General features: G+C 37.7%; 1 long non-coding RNA gene across 2 annotated transcripts in view; it reads right to left on the reverse strand.

The window, feature by feature from the left end:
- The window catches only part of LOC109495733, a 58,049-nt gene extending 47,786 nt beyond the window's left edge, over nt 1–10,263 (reverse strand). Inside the window, exons 1-2 of one of the 2 annotated variants that reach the window (XR_006591642.1) lie at nt 9,953–10,263; nt 7,392–7,481 (exon numbers count right to left, since the gene is read on the reverse strand). This is a non-coding gene — a long non-coding RNA (uncharacterized LOC109495733). The remainder of the gene's footprint in view (nt 1–7,391; nt 7,482–9,952) is intronic. The other variant, XR_006591643.1, reaches the window with a different exon arrangement.
- Between the last annotated feature and the right edge of the window lie 11,178 nt (nt 10,264–21,441).

The raw sequence follows: 21,441 nt of genomic DNA on the forward strand, positions 1-21,441 counted from the left end.
CGCACTGGGGTGAAGCCTACTTAAAAAGTAAATCAATAAAAATAAAAAAATAAAATAAAACTATTTTTAAAAACCTTAATCTGTTATATATTTAAAAACATGTCTTTATGTAGCTGTTTTAAAATATATTTATTTGAATGAATGAGTTATAAAGATTTTGAAAAATCTATATTAATTGCTATTAATAACTGTATTTATAGCTCTGACATTCTGTTTTTTTATAATACTCTTGATTTTAATGTCAATTTCTGGATGATACAGATGTCATTTTTATAACAACTTACAGTTTAAAAAGCTATAGCCAATTATCTTTATAGGTATATCTAATCTATCTTGTTTCAATTGCAGGAAGCATATAGGATCCAAGTCTAATTTGTTCTTAAGTATAGAGCAAGATTACCTACATGTGAATCTGAGCAATAGCACTTAATATCGGTATGACTTCAGACAATGTAAACTGTAGCTAAGTTTTCTCATCAGTAAGTGGGTTGACAATAGTATCACTTTCACTGGCTTATTGTGAGGAATAAATGTGTTGATTAATGAATTACCCTAAGCTCCTGAGACTGTGCCAGGTACCCAGTAAGAAGGCATTAAACAATTACCGTTATTGATTATAAAGAATATATTGCTGGAGTCATAGAGGTCTGAGTTAAATTCCCAATCCTAGATTTGTTAATTAAATGACATTGGGCAAGTTAGCAAACCTGTTTGATCTCAGTCTTAACATAAATCTAATGGGATTGCTGTATTAGATAAGCGTATCTCATGTAACTTATTAGCACATGTTTTGGCACGTTTAGATGTGTGATAAATGGTAGCTCAAAAAAGAATGTAGTTAAACGCAGATGGTAAAACAGTTGCAGGTAACTGTAAAATACTGGATTAAAAAATCTATATAAAGACACTAAAAGGCATTTAAAGTAAACAGAAATGTGTAACTGGCAGGGTTTTAAAAACCTGTAACTGGAATGTGTAAGAATTGCGTTTACAGCTTATGGTCCCAGGGTGAGACCCAACTCTCACAGATATGGCTGTGGAAATAAATTGCAGCCTTACTAGCTAATGATATCAAGATCAGAGCTTGGGATTGGGAAACAGCTAGAAATTTAAAGGAAAACTTGGACAGCACAAAACTTAGAAGTAAGACAAATTCAGAGCATAAACTGTCCAAATCCATGGTTGGCTGCTGAACTACATACGTACAGACAAGAGGCTTGATGAAAATTAAACAGACGCTAGAGAGAAGTCTGAAAAATGTAAGTATTTAGATCCAGATCTGTGATTTGGATGCTTTTCTTAACTGAGTGCAATTTTCAACTGTGCACAGCACAGGTGGCAGAAAGCTGAAGCTGGGCGGATTTGAGATATGATGATACGGAACCCCAATGCAGAATAGCACCTGGAAAATAGGGAAGAGTCCCTAGAAGCAAGAAATCACAGAAAGTGAGTCTCATCTCTGCCCTAAGTTTTGGCTTAACAGAGAATTTTGTGGCAACAGGGAGTCTTACAGGGATCTGTAAGAAAGAAGTAAGAAACCACAGGCTGTGTTCCATAGGGGGAAGCTATATTTTTAGTTAAATACCAGGCAAGTTAACTGCCTAGGAAAATAAAGCTCCAATAATTCTCAGAAGAACAAAACAGCACTATGAATACCTATATCATATTGTCTACAATGCCAGTTTTCAGCCAAAAATTTATAAGATGTGCAAGAAGACAGGAAATTGTGACCCATATTTGGGAAAAAAAGGTAGCCAATAGAAGCTGACCCTGAGATGGCCCAGGTGTTGGATTTACTAGATAAAGCCTTCCAAGTAGCTATTATAAATATGTTTTAAAGATTAAAAGAGGGGCACCTGGGTGGCTCAGTCCATTAAGCCTCCAACTTTGGCTCAGGTCATGATCTTGAGTTTTCATGAGTTTGAGCCCTGTGTCAGACTGTGTACTGACAGCTTGGAGTCTGGAGCCTGCTTCAGATTCTGTGTCTCCTTCTCTCTCTCTCCGCCCTTCCCCTGCTCACGCTCTGTCTCTTTCTGTCTCTCAAAAACAGATGTTAAAAAAAATTTTTTTTTAAACATTGAAAGAAAATATATTCAAATATTTCTTGACAGGGAAGTGGTAACTATATAAAAATTAAGTTCTAGACCTGAAAAATAAAGTAACTAAAATTTAAAAAAACTTCTAGATGGGTTTAACAAAAGATCAGAAATGGAGTAAGAGATAATTAGTGAATTCGAAAAAGGATCAATAGAAATTACATAAATATTAAGAAGGGGGGGAGGAGATTAAAGAAAAATGAACAAAACCTCAAAAACTTCTGGGGCATTCCGAAGCAATCTAACATATGGAAGTGTAATTCCATAAGGAAAGGGAAGAGAAAAGAATCAGAAAAAGTATTTGAAGAAATAATGGCCAAAACTTCCTCAAATTTCATGGAAAACAATAATTTATAGTTCATGAAACTCAACAAACCTAAAGCAAGATAAACAGAGAATGTTACCCTCATAGTCATGTAGGATAGGGGACAATAATATTAAGAATGGAGGTGGGGCTCCTGGGTGGCTGTTGACTGAGAGACTGACTTTGGCTTGGGTCATGATGTCATGGTTCATGAGTTCGAGCCCCGCATTGGGCTCTGTGTTGACAGCTCAGAGCCTGGAGCCTGCTTTGGATTCTGTGTCTCCCTCTCTCTCTGACCCTCCCCCGTTCATGCTCTGTCTCTCTCTGTCTCAAAAATAAATAAACATTAAAAAAAATTTTTTTAAATAAGAAAAAAATGTTAATCCTATGAGACTTTTTGCCTGTTGTTTTACAGTCCTTCCTAAAGATTAAGATATAAAAGGAGGAAGCATAAGGATCATAAAAATACCCACTAAATGCCCTAATACTAAGAACAAAATAAAACCAAACAACAAATACTATGGAGTAGAACAAAGCACAGAAAGAGAGAGGGAGAGAGAGAATACCAAGCAGGCTCCTCACTGTCAGCTCAGAGCTCAGTGTAGGACTTGAACTCACCAAATGTGAGATCATGACCTGAGCCCAAATCCAGAGTCAGATGCTCAACTAACTGAGCCACCCAGGTGCCCCATGATTTTTGTTTTTAAGGTTGTTAAACCTATGATGGGGAAAACATGCACTCAAAACAATTAGGAAAGTTCCAAAGTATGTAGACAAGCATTTGTTTAAACATGAAGTGCTTGAAGCACCTGCATCAAAACTACCTAGGGCACTTAATGAAAACACAGATTTCTTGGCTCTAATCTCTACCTACTGAATGCCAGTCTCTTGAGGTGTGGTTTTGGGGTTGTACAGTTTGGAAGCATCCCCAGCTGATTCCTAATGCTCTTCAAAGTGTTAACACTGTGAATCTAGAAGGGTAGGGCAGTGAGAGATTCTTCCAACACGGACTGGTTAGCAGACAAGATGGTGCTTCACTTGGGCTGTAAGTGGAAGGATAAGTTGAGATGAGAGTAGAGGATATTCCAAGAGGATACGGGAGTGAACAGCCCCAAATTTTATCTTTTTGTGAAAGAATGAGTCACAAGAATGATTTTTGTCAAGTATAAAAGTTTAAAAGGATAAAAAGATCAAGGATAAAACTTTAAAAAATACTGGAAAATTGGGTTGGTGTCATATTGAAAGGGCCCATAGTTTCTCTTCATAGATAAAAAAAAGGAAGGAGTATTTTGTACCCGCTAACAAAAGGCCTCAAGGATCGAAAGTACTTTTAGAACTACTTATGCACCTTTGTTTTTGGTAGCTTCTTTCCCTTATATACACATACCATAAACTTTTGCTGTATTTGTTTCCTCTTTTATTTGTAAAGATACTGTAATATAAATACTAAACATCCTACTTATCCCAAATACTTCTTCTATAACCATTGTAGCATCTACTTAAAATTAATCTAATTGTCTTATATTACTAAATGCCCATATTCAAATTATTTTCCCCATTATATCATACTGTTTTATACAGCTATTTTTTTTCTCCCCAAAACGAGATCTAGTTAAGAATCACTCACTGCACTTGGTTCTAAAGTTGCTTTCAATTTAGAACACTAACCTTCCTGCCCAACTGCCCTTCTTTTTCCTCTTATTCCCGACATGGTAGCTTTTGAATTGTAACTAACAGGATTAGAGAGAGTTTACCTTTTCCCCCCATTCAACCATTCATTTACTCATTCACTCTAATTTTTTTAAAAACAGTTATTTGTTGAACCACTTTTGTGTGTTCAACGCACATGAAGCTGGACATACAAGAGAACAGCAGTGTCTTCTCTATCGCATATCAGGAATTATTTTGAAGGAAATATTGTTTTTCTAATGAAAATAGAAGTACTGAGAATGTCATAAAAAATACATGCACACATGCACACACATACCCGCATGTTAAACAGATCACAGCAAACTTTCAGAGCATAAAGTAATTTTTGCTTATGAAAACTCTTTTTCAGAGTTTACGATACATAGCCACAACATTTCAATTACAAGAATCCAATGATATGATTTTCTAAGTTGCAACTTAAAAACCCAAACTTGTGGTTAAAACCAAGAATGAGATTCCTCTTAGGCATCTAGATTTGGAATCTAGACCAAACAAGTATACACAACAAGCAAGACTCATTCAGAAATGAACATCACACAAACACAGTTCTGTTCCAAGTGTGGGAAAGTATCAGGAAGTTGGGAGAGTTTCTTTTGCTCTTAGAGCCTTAACTGAGGTCGAAAAGAAAAGCCGATGGAGGGATCCTGGCAGAGAAGATGGCAGGGACTGATTCAGAGGGAGAAGTTTATTTCTGCTGTTAAATAATCTCCTTTTTATGTAAAAACATTTTTAAAGATGTTCATGAGTGCTTAGGCATGTCCTTGGAGCTATTCTGTCCTTCGCCCATCTGGACCTTTATGGAGCTGCCTCGGGAATGGGCAATGGGAAACCTTCCCTGGGAAGGTTTTAAAACTGGAACTGAGAAAAGTATACCATTCTCTGAGTTTCTAGAATTTAGGACATAAGGCTTGTGACGTGTCAGCCCCGTGTTTCCCAGCAGGGGTTCAGAGAGGAGGAAGCTGCTTTGCAAAGAGAAAGAGAAAGAGGGAAGCTGTCCTGAAGAATGAAGGAGAGAGTCTGGGGATGTTTGAGTCGTCTATGGTTCCACTGTTTACCAAGGATCACCCAAGCACCTTCTTGTCCCCGTGTTTCATGAGATACAGCCCTTCCCAAAGCTCTCTGAGCATAATTTCCATTTTAAAAAAAGTCCAATTTGAGTTGGGTTTCTGTTTCCAACAAATCATTTTATTTTCACCTAGTTCTCTCCAATTATTTGGATGTTAAATACAAATTAATATAAAACGAACATCAGATAACAATAATAGCAATGACTATTTGTATAATGCAATATGCCAGGCACTATTCTTTGCGTTAACTTATTTAATCCTCAAAATGATCCTATGAAGTAGATGCTGATATACTTCCAATTTACACAAGAAGCAAGATGAAGTAATTTGTAAGTTAAGTTTATCCATATATGTATTGGTGTCAACGTTAAAACCAGGGTCTGGCTCTGCCATGCTGTAACCATTATGCTTCTCTGCATGATTGATTCGGTGTGCTTCCTTTCCTCCTTACTGTCCTTCTTTCCTACTATGACTGCAATGCTATCTCACCATTTTAAGAAAATGTTTATTTATTTTGAGAGAGAGAGAGAGAGAGAGAGTGTGAGCATGAGCAGGAAAGGCAGCAGGAGAGGGAGAAAGAGAGAGGCAGTGAGGGGGAGAGAGAGAGAGAGAGAGAGAGAGAGAGAGAGAGAGAGAGAGAGAGAGAATCCCAAGCAGGCTCCATGCAGTCAGCACAGAGCCCAACACAGGGCTTGATCTCACAAACCATGAAATCAAGAGTCGGATACTTCACTGACTGAGCCACCCAGGTGCCTCCATCTCACCATTTTTAAATGAGCAAATGAAATACAAATGCCTGGTTTGAAAGCAACAGCCCTGTTTCATAAGTTTATGTGTTTGTGATCCCCGCTGTGCTTATTCTCCTCTTCTACACTGATTAAGTCTGTCACTTCTCACCTAACAAAGTTCTGATACAGACTGTTCGGTCTGGGAGATACAAGAATAAACCAGGCACAAAAACTCACTTTGAAAGCAGTGCCAAGTAGCTGTATGAGTATTCTCAGAAAGGAAAACTCATCAACTAGGAATTAGACTTCAGTAGAAGATAATGTTCTCTGAATGTCTGGGACTGTTTGGTTCCAGACTAAGAAATTTCCTACATTGTTTAAAGATATTTTAACTTTTCAAAAAGCTTATCAGTCTCACAGTCTCTCTCTCTCTCTCTCTCTCTCTCTCTCTCTCTCTCTCACACACACACACACACACACACACACAGTTATTACCTCCCTTTATTCCCCAACAACTGGGAATTGCCACAACTCATGCATCACCAGAGATTTGCTATGATGCCACTGACGTCTTCTAGTAAAATCTGCACGATCTTGTCTGTATCTTGTGGCCAGACCTTTTGTTGCCTGATCAATTATATTATTTCATGTGATGCTCCCTATACAAATCATTCTTCAGTTTTTATAAGGTCTTTATGTTAAAAATATATGATCATAAAAGATTTGTTTCAAACAATTCTGTTCCTTGAATATTAAAGTGTTTAGATTCCAGGGAGATATTCTGATAGTCACAATATAATTGAGGGTGTAAACTCAGAAATTTTCTTTAGAAGTGATCTTCAAGGAGGTGTGTGGGGGGGTAGTGGTGGTGGGGATTAGTACCTTTTAAGTAAATTATTTTATGAACTATTGAGTATGGGGCCTAATTTGCCTAGGAACTTCTGTTTCTTTGAATATTTGTGTCAAATTATTAGTGCCTTCTTGTTCTAAAATGTCATGATCATAGTATACTGAATGCTTATGCATAGGTATTTTATAAAGAGTTGCTTTTTATTTTTTGAGATCGTCTGTGAGGATATATCTGTTGACATCCTTCTATGTTGGAATCACTCCCTATATAAGAACAGTCGCCAATAGGATTTGTTATGTAGAAAAGGCGAAAAATAGTAGTTTAGGGAATGAGATGATTTCTACTCAAAGCTGGAAGATAAGAGCCTTGCTGAAACTTAATTAAGATAACAAGGTGAAGCTGGAGGTGTTAAATATCATTTACATGCAAGCAATCTGCAGTTATGTGGCAATTACACGGCAACCTAACTGAAAAAAGAATTTTTTGTATAACAGGGTTGCAAAGGGGAACAAGTTAGCTTTTAGGGGTGGTGGAGATATGTGTTCATTATCTTGATTGGCCTGATGGTTTCTAAATTTGGGGGTTTTGTCAAAGAAGATAATATTTTCAGGGGTAAAATATTGAGTTACATGATACCTGAGTATTTTTCAGAACAGGCTTATCCGTGTTCTTCAGGTGTTGAGTGTCTCAGGTTTTCCCTTGAGCACCTGGTAGGCTATCTCTGCCCTGAAAAAGGAGGAGATTCATTTTGGCCCTTTGGAGGTTTTGAGTTTAGCACTTTTGCCTTCCATTCTCAAGTCAGTGATTATCAACATCACCTGGGAAGGAATCGGCCCTTCCTGTGATTTTAGCATATTTTATCCTCATTGTTCCCATAGCTCTTCCATGTCTAGAGAGGTGTGAGTTTTAGTAATTTATCTGCTTTTCCCAGTTGTTGTATGAGTTGCCTTGCCATGACCCACCACATCCTTCATGGCACGGAAGTCCTGCATACTGTGCTTAAAACCTCATTTTGATGTTGTGTGTAATGTTGATAGTGTATCTGATGTGAAGTATTTCACAAGAAGTTTCTGCCTGCAACTGGGAACATAATTGTATGTATGGCCTATGGGCTGAGTTTCCTCATACAGAATGTGTTCTTGGTGTCATGTTTCTTCTAGGGCTGGGTACACACACCTGGGGGTCTGCTGGGGACCTGCCTTCTCTCTGTTTGCCACAGGCCCCACCACAACCCTGATGTATCACGCTGCACTCAATCCACACCCTCTGCGACCTGCCCGGACCCTGTAGTCTTCAGAATTTGTGATCTTTATCTGCTCTGGTCCAAGAAAATAATATCCATTCTGTCTTTGTTTTAGCATCTTTGTGCAGGTGATCCTGTCATCTTGGAGCTTCTGGAAAGCTTAAGTTGTCATCATAGTCCATCTCCCCAGAGACATTCTGGTTTATGTTTTGAAGATTATTCAGAGGGTCTCTATGAGTATCTGTGCCTTTTTTTCTTTTTTTTTTTTAATTCACCAATTCTCTTTCCTTAACCTTTAAACTCTTGGTTTGAATTTAGTGCCAGGAAAAATTCTTCTTTAAAGAGTTGACATGTTTCTTTCTGTGTAGTAATGGCGAAATGGCAGCCACCTGATTTAGTATTCTATCTATCATGTATTGGACCTTATTCTGAGGACATACAAAACCAAATTTGAATTTTAGTAGCATCAAAGTGTTTTACTGTAATAAAAATGTTTTTTGTTTGTTTTTTGTTTTTTTAGTTGTCTGGAAATTTTCTCCTTTTCTCTCTTGTATCTTTTGCTTTAATCTACTTTGAATCCTTTTGGAAAGAGGAGGGATGGACGCCTAGATGGCTCAGTAGGTTGAGCATCCAATTCTTGATTCGGCTCAGGTCAGAATTTCACAGTTGTGAAATGGAGCCCCCGTCAGATTCTGTGTTGAGTATGGAACTTGCTTGGGATGCTCTCTCTGCACCCCCCTCTGCCCCTCCCCTGCTTGCACTCACTCTCTCTCTCTCTCTCTCTCTCTCTCTCTTGCTATCAAAATAAATAAATAAACATTAAACAATGAAGAGGAAGGATATAAGTCATTTGAAATATGAAATTACATTAACAAAGTCATTTAAATATGAAATTACATAAAAAGTAATTTGTGTAAAAATTTAACAAGTACACTTAATATAAATTTGAGTTGGCTTAATTCTCATGCAGAGCAACAAAAATTATGCATATCTTTAAATGCTAATCAGCTGAACATTTTCTTAAGGCATATTTGATTATAGGATTGAATTCTACTCACATTTATGAATTATTTATAATTCCCAAGGTAAACTTATTCTTTTTAAGAAAAAAATTTTAATGTTTATTTATTATATAGAGAGACAGAGAATGAGCAGGGGAGGGGCAAAGAGAGAGGGAGACACGGAATCCAAAGCAGGCTCCAGGCTCTGAGGTGTCAGCACAAAGCCTGACATGGGGCTCGAACCCACAAACCATGAGAGCACGACATGAGCCGAAGTCAGACACTTAACTGACTAAGCAACCCAGTCACCCCCAAGGTAAACTTATTCTTATAACAAAACAAATAGAGCCAACATTTGTTGTCTGTTTATCTCTGAATGTATCATTTTCCTTATTCTTTAGAATAATCTTGGGAAATAGAAAATATCCATAAGGAAACTGAAAGAAAAAATGAATAGTGTCTTAGAGTTTAGGATACCCCAGTTTGTTGCATTACACTTCAAATGGAGCCAAGATTATTCACTATTTATACCTTGGTGGAGAGACAGAAATTGCTTTCTATTATGATTTGTTCAAAAACAGAAGACATCTGGTGTAAGATTGTGTTAAAATCATTTGGCTGGGGAAAAAAAAAAGATCCATTTTAAAAGCCTGCCAGATGGTTGACAAAGAATGCCTTTGCTGATTGGTAGGACAATTTTTCTTAACTATTGGGCTGTTTCTGAGAACAAAATGCTCAAATGAGCAGAGAGCTTCAGAAAAAAAATATAGCCATACCACAATGGCTCAGTAGGAGTTAACCAAACTTTTCAGTTCTCTACCAAGTATCTTAAGAGCACAGATTTTTCTGAGTGGAAGGAGCATATAGTACTTTAGATTTTAAACTCCAAATCTTGATATAATACACTGTCACTAAATTTTAAGCATCGAGTCATTACCAGTTCTCACACTTACCTGAAAGGGAATGTGACCCACGAAGAATAACGAAGCATGTGATTCTCTTTGATCAAAGTTCCTTTTAGAATCTTTTGAGGTCGATGGCCCTTTCCGTGTGCAACTTTGGTTGATGCTTTTTTTTTTTTTAATTCACCCTGGATTGATTTAAAAAGGAGAATCAAACAAGAAGCTGCTGTTTTCCTTCGTTTTGGCAGGAGCTAAAAAGGAGGATCTTACTGTTTTTTTCTGAAAGCCTTGAATCTAGGCATTGTTTGCTGGCTTTCTGCTCTCGCGAGTTTCAGCTTCTCTGGAAGCTTTGCCAGCAAAACCCAGACCTGTCCTGCTACCTCCTCCATGATCAGGGCGGAGGCAACGGCTTTGTAGTCAGAGCTAAAGTCTAGTCTTTGTCCTGAGGTTACTGCTATGGGCTCTGGGGAAATTACCTAGTCTATTTTAATTTTCCATAGGGTTGTTTGAGGACTAAGTGAGAAAATGTTTTGTTAAATATTCAGTAAGTGGTAGCAATAGTAATAAGGATAATCATTATCTGCCTTAATGACAAACGTCCATCCTTCCCTATTTACCTGTTCTATTAAGATACATAAATACTTCTACCAAAGTATTTGGTAGAATCTCTAAATAGGATTTCTTGCTCCTGTATGAATCTCTCCTGTGAATACACAGATTGGAATGCCTGTCCTATTTCTGTCATTAAATACTGTCTGTGTCTACCTTAGCTTGGGCTGCCATAACAAAATTCGTGGACTGGGTGGTTTAAAACACAGAAATTTGTTTTCTCATAGTTCTACAGCTGCAAGTTGGGGATCAAGGTGCCAGCTTTGTTGGTTTTTGGTGAGTACTCTCTCCTTGGGTTACAAATGGCCACTTTCTCACTGTGTCCTCACATATGGGAGAGAGAGAGAGAAAGAGAGAGAGAGAGAGACTCTTGGGTATGTCTTTTTCTAAGGGCACTAATGCCATCATGAGGACCCCACCCTATGACCTCATCTAAACCTAATTACCCCCAAAGTTCCTATCTCTTAATATTATCACATTAAAGGTTAGGGCTTCAACATATGAATTTGAGGGTATACAATTCAGTCCGCAGCACTGAGTACAATGGCCATTCCCTCTTTACCTTTGGAAGTTCTTAGTGCTCAGGGCAGTGTTTCCCAGGGAACAGGAAGTTACACTTGTGCTTTTGCCTAATTAAGTGACCAGTTCAATCTCTGAACTTCTCAAAGTGACACAGGAGCTCTGCCAGAGTAGGCTGCAGACACCATAAGTCTGAAAAATCTTAAGGCCATAGGATCACCTGAAAAATACGAGACAACACTTTGTGTGGTGGTACTTCAGGGAAATGACTTGAGGTGGGATCTCCGACTGGTGTCCTGCTTGGGTGAATGTCCATTCCAGGCAGTAGAGTGTAGCAATTAGAAGCACAGACCCCAGAGTTCAGATGGCCTGAGTATAAAGACCAGGTCTGCCACTTCTAAGCAGTGTAAACTTGGGCCTTAATTTTCCATCTGTAAAGAGTAATAATAGTAGCTTCCTCAGAGGATTGTTGTGAAGATTCTGTGACATACACTCACACACACACACACACACACACACACACACACACACACACACACACACAGTCTCTCTCTCTCTTTCTAAAAATGTTTATTTATTTTGAGAGCGGGCGCGCGCGCGAGAGAGGAGAACAAGTTGGGGGAGAGGCAGAGAGAGGGGGAGAGACAGAATCCCAAGCAGGCTCCACACTGTCAGCACAGAGCCCGACACGGGGCTCCATCTCACCAACCAGAGATCATGACCTGAGTTGAAATCAAGAGTCAGACACTTAACTGACTGAGCCACCCAGGTGCCCTCTCTCTCTCTTATACTCCATGCTTAGAGCAGTCTCTGGTGCACAGTAAGTGTTGCATAAATGTAGTGGTTATTACTGGGGAGACAAAACTTTGAATATTTATGCAAATACACTTGCATAAATGTAGTGGTTACATATATGGGGAGACACAACTTTGAATATGTGTCCGTGTCATCAGTTTTCCTAAATACCTACAGAGGGGACCAGAACCTGGTTTGCTGATGTCAGACTGACTCCAACTGACTAACCACATTGCATTCTTTTTATTATTATTATTATTTTATTATTATTTGAGAGAGAAAGATAGCATGCTGTGTGCAGGTGAGTGGGGGAGAGGCAGAGGGAAAGAGAGAACCCCAAGCAGGATCCACGCTCAGCATGGAACCTGATGTGGGGCTCGATCCCACGCATGTGAGATCATGACCTGAGCTGAAATTGAGTCAGACACTCAACCGACTGAGCCCCCAGGTGCCCCGCATGTTCCGTTCTTGAGCATCTTTCATCAGTCTCTTTGGACAAAGGAAAAGGAGTTAGAATTCAACTCTAGGCTCTAGGATTAAAATAAATGTATAGTTTTCTGTCTTATTTGTTAGTGAACTGATTAGTATATATACACAATGGAGGAATTTATCCAAAGGCTAAGCATCTGATTTCAATTTATTCTACCTTTATGAGCTTTTTTTTCTCTCCCAAGAATCAATATAGGCAGGACAATTCTAGTTACTGGTGCAAATATGCACTGTTATCATTTTATATTGTTAGTCAACACATTATGGACATTTACTTGCAAATGGAACTTTTGTAGATGGGGAACAATAGAAAAAGCTTGATCTGGACTATTACATAAGAGTGTGTGGTAGCAATAGCACTGATTTTTAAATAAATATGTAGATGGCTAAGAAATGGAAATACATGCTGGTTGCTATTCAATGTGGTTATTCCTACATCTGCTTAAAAAGCTGACCAGCAGAATCTGTACACTGTGTGATTATGTTTCTAATAGCAATAGCTACTTTTCGTTAAACTTTCACTAATAAATAGTTATGTGCAAGGCATTTTACATATGCTATCTTTAAAAAAAGACATTTTAGCTGTGCCAGGATGTCTGCTCAGGATGTAGGGGGAGATTTTACTCCACTTTTCTGACACTTGTTGAACTATAGCATTTAATTATGCCAGGGGTCATTGGGAGAAACCCTCCATTATGAATTTATCTGTAACCATAAATTTACATCGAAGTAAAGTAGTATCCTCTGGGCAAAGCTGCCTGCATTGATGCCTTCCTTTTGAAATTCAAAGGTGTTACACACTTTTAAAAATATTTATTCATTTTTGAGAGAGAGAGAGAGGCAAAGAGAGAGAAGGGAGACACAGAATCCGAAGCAGGCTCCAGGCTCCAAGCTGTCAGTACAGAGCCCAATATGGGGCTTGAACCCACAAACCGCAAGATCATGACCTGAGCTGAAGTCAGGTGCTCCTCTGACTGAGCCACCCAGGTGCCCCAGGTGTTACACATTTTTAATTGACTTATGCAAACTGCATTATAGCTTGCTTGTGGGAAAGAACATTGAGACTCCTGAGAGTGAATTCACTTTGACCACAGTAGATGTGACTAGTGGGTAAGGCTCAGCCTCAGGGTTGAGAGATTGAAGGGAAACACAGGTGCTGATGGAGGTAGCTGACACCAGAAGCACATAATTCTAGTCAAAATATTCGAAACCGAGAGCAGTGTCTGTGTTATTAAGTCAAAGCCTCATCACATTTGGCACCTGGGTCAGTTTTGTCATGGAGCACCTTCTATCTGAACCTACTTTTTAAAGAAGGTGCATTTACCAAGACTCGAGGAATTACAACAGTCTAAGGAAGTTGCTAGGAGCCCTACCCCAGCTATGGTGGAGGTAATTAGGACCCCAGATTTAGTGACTGTGACACCAACGACTACAGGAGCTCTTGGTCTGATTGAGTCTACACCTCTGAAGCTTGCTTAATTTTAGCAGGTGGTGATATCCAGCTTCTGCTTGAGGGACAATGCAGAGTTGGCACCTGGAGATAATCTCTGCCAAGTATTATTATGGCAGATGGCCACTACAGTAAGAGCTATACCATTGCATGGCTCTAAAGTCACTTTGTGCCATGAGTGACCTTCTTCCTGGATCACCAACCTCTCCTGTTGTTCCTCTTTGCCTCCTTTTAGCTGAATGTAACCCAGAGCTACCTCTTTGTGGGAGTCATAGTAGGAGCGGGATCTGAAGACACGCTAATTCTCAGGTGGGGGGAGAATATGGCTGTCTGAGGGAAACTAGGGTGCAGAGGAGTCAGTATTTGAGCCAGAGGTTTGGAATCCTCCTCCCTGGTGAGCACATTCAGTCTCAACTCCTCTTGTAACTGGCAGGGACAGTCAGCACCAACCCTAGACCATGAATCAGCCATTCTGGAGATGCTTAAGCTTAAAGGGCAAGGGGAGGCAGAGCCTGCAGAGGAATGGAGGCTTTAAATAACTTCCCCAATGTCACAGAGTTTGTCATCGTCTGAGCCAGGATTTACCTAGGCAGCCTGACTCTGGAGGCTGTGTCTTCAACCACGCAGCTGGCTTTACACCTAGGCCTGTGTGAGCCTGAGACCTTTAAATCTGCATCAAGATTCTCTCTTGGAGTGTGGAAAGGGGGGATGCTTTGGGTCACAGTCTGAATGTGGATTCTGCAGACAGTTTCAAGGCTTGGTACTTTTGCTGGTGGCTTAGTTTATCTTTTTCTTGGGACATTAAATAATCTTCTGAAAAAAAATTTATGGCTTTTTCCAGCAAGAACTCTGGCCACAACCTTATGTCATATTAATGAGAAAAGGCCATAATATATGTTAATACCAGCTTGAATACATGTTGGACCATTTGTTGTCAGAATCACAGGACTAAACTTCGCTTGTCAGTGTGTGCCCCAAGATATGGGCATAGCAGACATCCTTTTATAGGGAGAATAAAAAGTAGTATTGGTAAAAATCAAGGATTATCATGAATAGATCCTTGAACCTCAGAGCTGAAATGGTGCTCAAAGAATAGCTTAGCTCTCCTAACGTTAGATCATGGCTGGTTCAGAAAAGTTAGCTGGCAGGAATTAAATCCATATGGTGCTTATGATTAAACGCACATTTGTTGGTCGTTGATCTTTGGGGCACCTGTTGGTGAGATCCAAATTTCTTGTGGCTGTTAGCCATGTGGAGAGAATGACAGGAGCAGTATGTGAGATCTTGATCCTATTCGACACGTTCTCTCTGGTTCTGGGCCTTATAATGTCTGAGGCAGAAACTCTGATTTTGAGTGTTTATAATGCTGGCTGACTAAGGCACTGGGAAATTTTTTCAGATAATACTGTTATTTCTTATATCCTGAACAAAGATGTCTTATTTGAGACATTATGTCAAGGGTTGTTATTTCATTTTCCTTCAAAGATGATTAAAATTCAGTCTATTTTTAAACCTGGAGGGCCATTGTAATTCACGTTCATTGATTTTGGCAAGCATGCTCCTACTGTTACGATTTTCCATTTACTTACTAGGTACTTTCCAACATGAGAAGCAAAAAAAGATTTGATATTAAGTAAACATGTTCTTGAGTCACATGTACAGCCACACACACAAAAAATCAGTGGAACATTTAGGTAAATGAGGGCTTTGTAACTGGGCTTGATCTATTTATAATGGGTGCATGAGACAATTTGAGGTCAAATACCATGAATGAGGTAGATGATTTTTAGCCCATAACAAAGAGCTTTTTGATATTGATGATTTGAGAAGGACTTCATCTGGCTTCTTGCCTGTTACCTTAGAGGAGTGATAAAAACTAAGAAGATAAACCAGGTATGAATGACTAGTGATACTTCCAGATATTAATCCAAAGTGACTCTATTTATAGATCATTTGGAATTAGTTTTTCATTATTGATTTGGAATTAGTGATGGTATTCAGTTCAACATTTTTATTGTTATGTTACTTTACCATTTAAAGGTCTTACCATTTTGGCTTAACGTATTCAAAGATTAATTATAATAAATCCCAGCAAGCTGAAATAATGACTGGTTTCCACCTTGTTTATGGTCGGTAGTGTTGAATAATTGAAAAAAAATCTGAGAAGTTAGTTTTATAGAAAGAATAAGTCAAAATATTAACCATCTTCTAAATATTTGATTGGAAATTATAGCACATGTTAATATTGATAGGGGATCGTTCAGCGTAATGGCCAAGAAAGAATTCTTGACATGCTGTATGGTGCAACTTAGTAAGTTTATTTAAGTAGCACGGGGACAGGACCCATGGGCAAAAAGAGCTGCACTTTTACTGTATGAAGCTGGTGGTTCTATGTTTAATGCTCAAGGAGGAGAGGATGTGCAGCAAGTATCAGATCATAAATATCTTCTTTCGATTTTTACTTGTAAAACTACTTTTGCGAGATTTCTCTGGTACTTATTCAGTCCAATGTTAATGATCGGTGGGATGTGCAGGCAGTCATGAGACCCTTTAAGGTTGTAGCAGCCAGAATGTGTTTGATCCTTATTGGAACTGTGCAGGCTATAGGTCAGCCTTCTGGGCTAACGGTGAACATTTTTCTGCTTTTAACCCTCATCAATATGAGTCCCTCCCATTAAAATTCTTATTATTTTTGCACTATCAGATTTTATATAAGATTAATAAAAAGTATAGGAAAATTGAGCTGTGACGTGGTTTCATGATATTATGTACTCTAGGTCAAAATGTTCTTTAAATTCTTAAAACTTCGTAAATCTGACTCATCAAGTTATCGAATGTACTTTTATGAAAAGGGCACAATTATTAGATTTTTTAAAGATACTGCACTATTTAACTTCTTTCTTCAGGCTACCGTAATGCATTAAAATAGACTTCATATCTTGATATTTGATTTGCTCTATTTGCCTCAGATTACCTTGATTATTAAGTAAATCAAATAAAAGACTAATATGTTCTGGAAGAATAGAAGGTGAATGAAATCAGTGAAGATGGATAATATCTATGAATAAAAATTTTCAAGGCATCAATTTAATTTTTTATGATGACAAAGAGGTGGTGGTTATATTCTCAAATCAAATCATTACAATAAAATTTCTATACATTTTCTATGTTTAAAATGGGAAACTTCTTACAAAAGTCTCATTGATGTTGTTACCTTTCACATATCTGGCAAACTCAATCACCAAAATAAAAAGGCATGTAAAAATAAATAAGAAAGACTTTTGGCTAGACAAATATAGTAACACAAATTCCACATGTACTCTTACTTATAGATGAACATTCGAGCTGTAACTTAGAGGCATTTTCCTTCCATTTTGCACTCAGAACTACCCTTCTCTTTTTTTTTTTATCCATCCCTCAGAAGGTTAGAAATGGGAAATGAAAACAGAGGAGAATGAAAGCTGACAGAGGCACATAAAATGCCTTTAGTAAAAAAGCAATACCTAGAGCTAAGCAGGAAAAGAAAGACATAATAATAAACATTATCTATTGATGATGATTATCTATCTATCTATCTCCTATAGATCTTCGATAATTTTATGTATTAACTTAGTCAGGCTGTGGGACTCAGAAATTTGATCAAAAACTAGTCTAGATGTTGCTGTAAAGGTATTATTTAGATGAGGTTAATATTTAAATCAGTAGACATTGAGTAAAGCAGATTACCTTCCGTAATGTGTGTGGGTGGGCTTTATCCAATCAATTGAACACCTTAGAAAAAAAAAAGACTGATATGTCCCAAGGAAGATGAAATTCTGACAGTAGACTGCCTTTGGATTCAAGCTTTAATATTAACTCTTTCCAGAATCTCCAGCCTGCTGACCTGGACTTTGGACTTGCCAGCCTCCACAATTACATACCCAACTCCTAAAATAAATATCAGCCTCTCTCTGTGTATTTATACACATACTATTGGTTCTGTTTCTCTGGAGAACTCTGATAAATCTGTCATCTATCTATCTATCTATCTATCTATTTGTCTATCATGTATTTACAGCAGTCATAAAAACCTAAAAGGAGTTTTGGGAAGGTGCTATTTAACATAGAAGTTAAAAAATGAGAAGACATTTGAAAGGCCTATTTTAATTATAAAACACCATCCAAATTATTAGCAAATAGTTTTACCTATCTCAGAAGGAACTGAAATTATCAATGAATTAAATCACAGCATATTAAGCTAATTGTTATAATAAACATCAAAGAAATATCATTTTCATTATTACTACTTAAGGAACATCATCATATGACCATGTACTTGAATTTTTTAAAACTTTTGATTTTATTAAGAAGAAATTTGGCTTTTTTTGGCTAAAAGTATATGAATACAATCATTTTTATCACAGATGATTTAATTCATTCTTAGTCCATGTAATGTGATTGGCTGAGTTCTTTTTTCTTTTTAATGTTTTTTAGTGTTTATTTATTTTTGAGATATAGAGAGAACACAAGTCAGGGAGGGGCAGAGAGAGAGGGAGACACAGAATCCAAAGCAGGCTCCAGGCTCTGAGCTGTCAGCACAAAGCCCCATGTGGGGCTCCAACTCATGAACCGCGAGTTCATGACTTGAGCCAAAGTCCAACCGACTGAGCCACCCAGGCGCTCCAATTGGCTAAGTTCTTTTAAACCTCTGAGATATAGTCCACAATCTGCACTTTATTACTGGCTCTAGTTGATGGAGCTTTACAAACTAAAATGAATACACACATACCTACAGTGCCCACATCTCCTTTGCTTAAGTAAGCAAGAGTATTTAATGCTACTTGAACAGTTAATGATGAAGAGACACTAATGAAATGAATGTTTTTTGAGTAGGAAGCCCAAGAGCAAATTGAAGAATAAAAGGATAACAAGCAACACTTACATCCCAAAAAGATATCCTCTAAGCAAAAATAACTTAAAGACCCAACTTGTTAACAGAATTCAGTAGGGCAGGTGAATAAAAAGAAACAAAGTGTTATTCTACTACTTTTGTAAAATTTTTGATATATGACAAGAATTTAAGTTTCTAGTAGAGTAAGGATGTTGCTAAAGGGCTAAGGTCATAGTAGTTAATCTATATATGCTCCAAAGCATATAAAAATGCTAAACAAATTCATGCCTCTTGAATAAATGAAAGGCAGTAATTTAGATACCATTCCCCCACATTTTCCCCCACCTCACAGAATACCTCACTATCCAAAAACCAGGTGCAAAGTTTTTTAGATTGTTAACCTGGTTGAAATTTTTAAAAAAGAATTTTGAAATAAGGAATAACTACAAAGAAATACCTCTGTTTGCTTCTCTCATGAGGACTTCCAAATTGTCCTAACATTCAGTTGAACATGTGGTCCTATTCTTGTGGCCCTAACAGTTTCGCTCATGGTTAGCTTCTTCTTATAGAGGACATAGATAGAAGGAAGGTGGGATTAAATGATTAGATACTCCATTACTTTCTTCAAATGTTGGGAAGATTAGTTTGTTACAAAATGTTAAAATGTAATGCTAAACATTACAAAATGCTACAAATATAGGGTAGAGGTTACTTCTTGATCCTTAATTTTGAATAATCTTAAGGTGTATTTGTTAATTGTAATCATCACTGAGATAATATCTTATCAGGCAACAAATTGCCTTTCTATTCTATTAGTGTGCTGAATCAAATGGTGGCAGTTTAAGGTTTCAAAAAGATTTAGAATATAATATTTATCTTTTGCAAAAAAAGTCATTCACAATTTTATTAAAAATTTTTAAAAAATATTTTATTTATTTTTGACAGAGAGAGAGAGAGACAGCATGAGCAGGGAAGGGACAGAGACAGAGAGGGAGACACAGAATCTGAAGCAGGCTCCAGGCTCTGAGCTGTCAGCAAAGAGCCCCACGTGGGGCTGGAACTCACGATGTGAGATCATGACCTGAGTTGAAGTCTGACACTCAACCAACTGAACCACCCAGGTACCCCAACATTCACGATTTTAAAACTATTGACAATTGCTTAAGTTCAAATCATGTTCAAAGGGTCTAATTGGCTGATGAGTCATGTTCTATTCAGATATTATAATAGATTCTAAGAATGTGTGGAAATTTTAGCATCATTCCGTTGAAGGAGGTGACCGCCTTGGGGCTGCTAGTGCATAAAGGGCCCTTTGTGTGAGTTAGTCCAGGGCACCTCCCCTGGACTCTTGAAGGCCTTATAGGTACATGGTTTGGGCGGTTGGTTCAGGCTGGCTTACAGCCCCCAATCATCCCATTGGCTTTGTCCCTTTGTACAAAGAACAACCTGTAGAACCCTTGAGCTGTCCCTGACAAGCTTCATTTAGAAATGGAAAAAATAGCATCCTATATGTGTTCTATTAGTTGACTGCTTCACAGGAAGGATCATCATCATTTGAATAAACCACTTTAACCAATAACATGATTTTGTTTGCACTATTTTAATGTTTAAGATAGATTATGTGACAATTAAATCAGCTGCTTTTATATAACTGTTATAATCAAGAAAGTGAGTTAACAGAAAATGTCATTTGAGTGATCTAGATTTAGTTTTGTTTTTCCTTTAATAATTTACTTCATCAACTAATAAATTATACAAAGTCATCTGAGAATTTTGACAATGGTAGAATTGTTGCTCATAAATATCCATCCCGGATCACTAGAACATGGTGCCTATGAAGTTTGGCCTCTTTTGAATGTAATATGAGTGGGTATACATCATTATTTTTTTTAATGTTTATTTGAAAGAGAGAGAGAGAGAGAGAATGAGCAGGGGAGGGGCAGAGAGAGAGGGGGACAGAGGATTTGAAGCAGGGTTCTCTGAAAACGCAGAGCCCAATGTGGGGTTGGAACTCATGAACCACGAAATTACGACCTGACCCAAAGTCAGACTCTTAACGAGCTGAGCCACCCAGAAACCCCTACATTATTATTTTTAACAGTCATATACAGTAAGTGCTTAAGCCTAGTCAGTTTTTCAAATAAATCTTACATTATAATTCCTATCACTAATTTGGTAAGTTATGCTTAGTTTCACTTACACCTAATTTGTTACACAAGAATTTGTATTTTGTTCACTATAGATAAACAAAAGTTGCTCAACATTCTTTTTATAGCATGCACTATAGCATAAATTGTGCCATAGAGCAGTGGACTTATACTCACAGTTGACCCTTGAACAATGTAGAAGTTAGGGGTGACAATCCCCCTGATCCCACAGTCAAAAATCTATATATGTTGACTCCCCAGGAGACTACTGTTAGTAGTCTATTGTTGATCAGTAGCCTTACTGATAACATAAATGGTCAATTAATACATATTTTGTGTTAATCTTATATGCATTATATATCATATTCTTACAATAAAGTAAGCTAGGCAAAAGAAAATGTTATTAAGAAAATCATAAGAGGAAATATATTCATAGTACTGTACCATATTTATCAAAAAAGATCTGCATGTAAATGGACCCATGCAATTCAAATTTGTGCTGTTTAAGGGTCAACTATATTTATTTACTTAAAAAAATGTCTTTTCTTTAAACATTTATTTATTTTTGAGACAGAGAGAGACAGAGCATGAAAGGGGGAGGGTCAGAGAGAGAGCGAGACAGAGAATCTGAAGCAGGCTCCAGGCTCTGAGCTGTCAGCAC

This window comes from Felis catus, chromosome F1 (genome assembly GCF_018350175.1).
Source record: "Felis catus isolate Fca126 chromosome F1, F.catus_Fca126_mat1.0, whole genome shotgun sequence".
NCBI classification, from domain to species: Eukaryota; Metazoa; Chordata; class Mammalia; order Carnivora; family Felidae; genus Felis; species Felis catus.